Genomic DNA, 7272 nt, shown 5'->3' on the forward strand with positions numbered 1-7272 from the left:
CCACTCAAATTTAAATTTCAAACTCCCTTCCAGATGTTGCAGTAGGCCTTTATCCTGAGTGATGGACGTTAAAAGAAGGTCACTGGAGACTCTTCTTTGGCGTTCAGCTTGCTGAGCCCTTCCCTAAAATTCGATTAAACAGCATTTAGATGTTAAACATAATTATTCTGGTTAAATATATTAAATAAGATTTGTTGTTTCTTGATCCTTTGCATTTCCTCACCACAAGCCTGTCGGAAGACATGTCTTCACTCAGGACCCCAACATCTCTGCTTGTGCTGACCTCATCATGTTGGTCCATGCTGTCATTACTGTCCTTAATCAGGACACAAAGACATGACTGAGTGCACAGCTGGAACCACTGGATATTCTGTTCTCATGCAGTAATCTGCACTCACATTAAGCTGCTCTCTGGGTGGAAAGCTGGAAGGCCTCTTGCTGTACATGTGGTCGGTGGCAGGGCCGGTGGACTCTGCAGAGAGAAAACCAGAACTGTGTCAGTTTGTTTTATGAGGATCCAGAGGGGATTAACATTTGCACTTATTGCAGTACATACATTTTTTTTTAAAAGTAGTGATATCATTTTTTAAATTTTTTTTCGAATACTTACGACACTGAAGTCAAAGCAGCATCCATGGCAAAGTACCAGGCATACTGTCTTGATATATTCTCAATCAATACATGCAAGACACAGAATATCTGACTGCTGACTGCTCATATTTACACTGAAATATGTAGTGCAGATCATTCCAATAAATTGCACATTAGAAAAGACATACTGCATAGATAGAAAACACCACTGTCTACAATCCATTTATTTACTTCATAGTAACACTGGTTCAGTTTTTTTCAAAAATAGTTACTGTATTGATTTCAAATCATTGAATTGTGTTGTATTGCTCTACATGAATTCTTGAATTGTATTGAGCCATGGAAAATACTACATATCATTCAATATATTATTAAATCAGTACTTCCAGCTTCTATAGCTGGAACAAAACTGACTTAAGATTGAAATAATTTTTGGCTTAAAGATGCAATTACAAATTAATTATCAAAGAAAAGAAAACAATCATGTGCCACATTCCTTTATAAGGCATTACGCTCACTCACCATTTTCACGAAGACACCACAATCATTGCCATGTGTCTGCTTAGGAACACCCTGTATGACAGACAGTTACAGTCAGCCGATAGTAGATCATTACAAATCAATTTGATCGTGACATTGCAGGCAATTCCTCCAAATCCAGTCTTCTCTGTCCAGGCTCCCACAGATATCTGCTGTGCAACACCTCTGAGTAAGAAAAAAACACAGCAATGTAAAAAGTATACACTGCTGTGATTCTGCTGGGGAGAAAAACACTGATGGGATGTCACAATATGAACAGTTTCCAAATCTGTGATCCACAGAACATGTCCAAGGACTGGACCATGCAAAGAGGGAAATATTATTTCCCAAAGTTCAACAAGGAGAATTTCTTTCTGTCTCCCTTTTTTGAGAGCACTGACAATTGGTCTATTTGAGTCCATTTCAGCTCTCTAGAAGCAAATCATGTCTGACCCTACAACAATATTTCAGTGCTTGGTACATTTGTCACAATGCCTCCCGATTGAATTTATGGATTACTTTATGTGGCGAGTGGGGTGTGTGTGTGTGTGTGTGTGTGTGTGTGTCAGGGAATGACACAATATTAAAGGGTAGGTATAAGCTTGACAACGCCACCTGGGGGGACCTAAACCCTAAGCACCAAGGGAGTCTCAAGGTCACACAGGTTCGGGTATAACACAAGGCAGACGTGATTTCAGTACAAAAATAAGTTTATTAAATCCTTTTTAAAACCAAGCGGCAAAAAAATAAACCATAACACAAACAGCTGGCTGTGTGTCCAATAGACCGCACTGAATTGACTTACACAGGTGATGGTTAGACAATACAAACACCTACGAGGCAAGAGATTTCCCAAATAATAATAAATCCCTGTAGATAAACCCAAAATAATATAACTACAGAGAAATCAAACCAAATGCAACGCAAATCAATTTGTAGGGAAATCACCACATCCAGGGGTGTGTTTAATAGGAGGAAAGTAGGGGGAGCAACCAGCCAACCTAATCTATTAAAATCAAAAGTTAGCCTGGTGCCACTTAAACAAAACCAACTCAAAGACTGAAAAGGAAATGACGCGTAAAAACAAAACGGTGCAAAGCAGTACTAAACTAAAATAAAGCAAAGTAACTAAAACAGAATAAAGTAACTGAACCAAAACAAAGCAGCAGTCCCAGCAGGATGAGCGGGGCCGCCTGGTGCGCCGGTGTCTGAAAATACACAAGCGTTAATGACGCACGACTCCACAATGAATGCACTTTAATGAATGGGGAAGATACCTCACCAGGGCGCGTGCAACAGTTGTGCAGTTAGCGCGGAGCGTAGCAGCTCAGGCACAGTGCCGCCGCTTCAGGTTCATGGCACAGCTACACCAGTATCAGCCAAAGTGGACCACTTCATGCGGAGCGACCGCCACTCCAGCCGGTGGAGGAGGGAGAGAAGCCGGCTGCACCACACAGAGCCAGTACTGGCGAGTTCCAAAGGTCGAGACCGGAGAGGGCCACTTACACTTGGATGAAGGTTTTCTGCGTCCCAAAATCACACCGCTGCTGCACGCAACACCCAAAGGGCTCTGCCACGCTGTGGCTGCCGCCACCAGGCTCCAGGACCGACACACCTGGGCACTGATTGCTTCGCCCTATATTAGCGCCACTCACAATCACTGCACCTGCGTGTGCCCGTGCCCTGGCGGGTGACAGAGGGGGAGGGAAAACCCATCACCTGCCACATTTAGATGGAATATGATGCCTACTGTGTCTATGTTCCCCCACTGCTTCTGTTATCATCCCTTGCTTTGATTTTCAGAACACATGTAACAGACACAAGATGGGTTTGAGTTTGAAGAAATGTATTTTTTTACTATTAGAGTCCGCTGGCTTTGAAAAACAGTCATTAATGCTCTTTCTGATGAGCAAAAGATGTCTAAAACGTTACATTAAACGTCAACATCTTCCCAAAATGTAAAAATAGAAATGTGTCTTATCGGAATCGCCATTGCCGTCTCGTCTTGCAACACGCAGGCGTCGGCTATAGGGGCGTGGTTTATGGGGGCGTGTTTTCCCGGGGGCGTGGTCTGGAGCGGCTGCGGTGGCTGCAGTTGGGTATTATTGCTCCTTTCAGCACAACGGCAAGTGAGCACGAAGTTTCACTTCCGACAGCCCGCCATCAAACTATGCAGCGACTGTATCGGTCACGTGATTTTCGTTTATCGCTCTTTGTGCAGCATACACTGACGTTCCGGTATTTTTTGACTCATCAATAGCCATTACCAATACAAGTCTGTTTCACCACAGGGAAGTTATTCCATGTCTCAAACTAACAACTTTTGGAACTCACTTTATCTACAGAAAACCTTGAACTCCATTTACCGATATCTCCTCTCTCAGAGACCAAAGCCATCCTCCTGGTGAAATACCTGCGAACCACTTGTTCTCGCCACCAGTTTATGAATCACGAAGTTCCATTGTAAATCAGTCACTTACCATATTACTTCCCTGTCTCCCTCAGCCTTTGTTGGATCATGTCTGTCTATATAAGGATGATAAAAATGAGGCAATTCTGAATACATTGAAGGATGGTTTAAGTTGGGTTGATTTAAGTTCAAGGATACTTAAAATGTCAAAAACAAAAGAAAAAGGGAAAAGTTAAGACTATAGACACACTATAACTTTTGCCGTAAGTTTTGAGTACCAGTTTGTGAGCGGAGGATCTGTTCATGTGGCTTACGTTCGTCCATTACAACATTGGACTTGACTGATGCTCCATTGTGTCCGTGTCGTATTTCCTATTTCTCCTTTTACAGGTCAGAACGAGGGTTGCATTATGTCTGAATGATTTATATATGTGTGTTAAATACTGTAAGGAACATGCAGGGAGTACATATTAAAGACTGTAGTCATTTTTGTATATTTCAGGCTAAACGTGACATGTTGCTCCAATGGTTACATGCTGCCATTCCGACATTGGCCTCCAATTGATGACAATGTAGGAGTGTTGCACTTAAACATAATCAGTATCTTGCCTCCCCACATAAAACACAATTTTTTCTTAAACTGCAACAATAGCACTTTTACCTTATCACTAACGTAAAACGAATTCACAGAGAAAGCAGCGTCACATTCCAACCACGCTTTAACCTCAGTCCGCATGACACAGTTAGCATACAGGCTACATTGGAGCAGGGTGGCAACACCCATTCCGAAATACCGCCATTCCGACATCCCGCTATTCCGACATTTAAATATCCCACCATTCCGACCACGTTTTCCGTATAAGGAAATGTGCGTTACTCAACAGGTGAGTCCCTTCTTTCTGTTCATGCAATTTATATGTTTAACACATGTTTACAGGTAAGCGTTATTAAAAACACAAAGTCTGGGCAACTGGAGGAGGAGAAGCAGACTGCGGTGGTTTTCAATCACACACTCAAATGCCACTTGTTTCAACTTCCGAAAATTTAAACCAGGAAAAAAAGGCTTACAAACATGGACCGAAACGGCTCCATAACACGCACAAGAATCCAAAAGAAACGAAAGTTAACTAAAGGAAAGCAAATAAACAGCATGAAGTGGTCAAAATTGGTTTTACGCATGCCTATGTGCGTCTGGCACATGCGTCTTCGGGCTCTCCCACGTTGGTTTGTGGATGAAAGCTATATGTTCAGCTGTAATGTCATGTAAAAACAATCTCTACATGACATTTACTCCCAGGTGTGACCAGTTAGGTCCTTAAGATATCAACAGGCTGTATAAAGGCTGTGTGTTTGTGCCAAATGCGCAAAGCCCATCCGCGCTTCCCATAATTGGAGCGAGTATTCATAAATCACGTGAATAATATGAATAAACGTTTTTACTGCATTTTGTTGTGTTTTATACATTCTAGGCCGCTCCCGCGAGATTTGAGTTGGGTCCCGCGGGACCGAATCCCAATGCAGCCCTCTGGGCAGTATGAACAAGTGTTACACTCACAAATAAATCTTTTACATCAAGTTAGTCAATTAACCACCAACATTTCGTATTTTGTCAGGTTTAACCACCGGCTCTGCTGTTCCCAGCCACCACTACCCTCACTGTCACCACCTCCATGAGAAAACATGTCTTTTGCAATGAAATAGGTCACGGCTTTATTCAAATCCTGGCTTTGCGTTGAACCGGATCTTAGGTTACACACTGCAGTAGTACCACCATTCTTAGACTAAAGGTTAACAAGAGAACAGTGTCAGACAGCAGGTTTACTTGTAGTTCCCAGAGTTTCTAAAAGTAGAATGGGAGGAAAAGCCTCAGAGAGGGGATTACCGGCTGTCTGTTTGGGTTCAGGAAGCAGACACCCTCTCTAATTTTGAAATTAGGCTTAAATTTTTCCTTTTTGATAAAGCTTGTAGTTTGGGATGGCTCAGGTGACCTTGAAACATCCCATAGTTGTACTGCTCTAGCCACGACCTCCCACGATGCACCTCTCCTCACTCTGCTCTCCATGTACATATAACATTATTGTCATTAACTTGTGTTTCTTTCTCAGCAGGTATCCCTGGTCTGGTGTTATGGTGTTTGTTGTTCCCTCTTTCTGTCCTCTCAAACCTCAACTGGTTGAGGTGGATGGCCACCCAGAGTCTGGTTCTGCCAGAGGTTTCTACCTGTTCAAAGTTTTTTTTTTTCTTTATACAGTCACCTCATGCATGTTCTGGATGAAGGATTGGACCGAAGAGAAGTTTTGGTGCAATCTGTTGGTTTCCTGAGCTTGGCTACTTTTTAAAGCTGGCTATGTATGTATTAATTGGACTAATTGTGAGAATGCTGATTTTGCCGTTTAACTACGCCTGCATACTTTCACCAATTTCACCAATTTTGGTCTCTTTTTATGCAATATGTTTTGATATTTCTGACTTTTATACTTTTTAAAATATTTCACTTTTAGTTTTGCTCCTTCTTGGTTTTTATGAATGAAGAGTCAGCAGAGTGGCACACTGATCATTTTCAGCTTTTTCTGATATTCAATCAAATTCATCTAACTTTCATACTGTTTAACTCATACAAACAAATTATACCTTAAAATGTAGGTACACTTGTCCTCTTTCAGCTGATGTAACTACTAAAGAGCTCACATTTACAGAATTTCAGCTATGAGCCTTGAAGCGAGAGAAACCTTTCAATTTCTCTCACTAACTCCAATGAAAATTTGGTGGAACGCCAGAGACAGGTTCAACTGTGTTCAACTCGCTGCCGTTTAAATTTTTCTCACTCCATTGAAATAAAAACTACATTGCTGCGTTCCTCCAAGCCTTCAGGTTCTTACGGTCTTCAAATTATTTTCCTCGCTCTCAAAGTTTTCTCACAGGAGGTCATAGTATCCAAAAAAGCCATTTCTGCAGGTTATACAGGGAGAGAGCTCGTTAAGCTGCAGCTGTTGACAAACATTGCTATCACTGATGACATCACTGATGACATCACTCTTCCACTCCCTGCTGTATATTACACTGAAGCCATTTTAACTATTACTCACTTGATTTCTGCTAAATTCTTTTCACTATTTTCACCTTTTTTAGTATGGTCAACTATCCCCATTCAGCTCTTCAGCATTCTCACTGCTGTTTTGCAGGAACAGCTTTTTCTAGTTATTATTGTACGTACTGTAACACATTATAAATAACTTGTTTAAAGAAATTTGTTTGTGAAGCAGCAAGAGTATGGGAGAAAAACTTCATAAAGAATCTGACAGATTAACTTCCCTGGTTAAAGAAATGGCTTATGAGGTGTTGAATTATAGCAGACTTGGGTTCAGAGCCCAGCTCTTTCCGTCTACTACATGTGTTCATTCTAGTATCCGTTTTGCTGTTGAATGTGAAAAAGATGTTTCACCTAAGCATTTTAAGGTTAGTTTTCTGCAAATTTAGTTGCATTCAATCATCAGCATTTGCACTGCTGTTTTGCAGTTCTTGTTTGGCTTGTGGTCACATTCTACATACAGAGTTTTGTCATGCTCCAGCTCCTTATCTTATAAACAGAAGTGATGAAGGAGAAGGCGTCACCAGGTAAGGTAAAACATCATCTTTCCTTCAGCTCCATCCTTACAATTAAGACTGATCAAAGTAAAAACCTGAAACTTATGATTTCTTCAATGGCAGAACCCTAAACAGAGACTGACTCCATTGATTTATGAATAATGTTT

This window comes from Leuresthes tenuis, unplaced genomic scaffold (assembly GCF_036924035.1).
Source record: "Leuresthes tenuis unplaced genomic scaffold, fLeuTen1.0.hap1 SCAF_6, whole genome shotgun sequence".
In the NCBI taxonomy this organism is placed as follows: domain Eukaryota; kingdom Metazoa; phylum Chordata; class Actinopteri; order Atheriniformes; family Atherinopsidae; genus Leuresthes; species Leuresthes tenuis.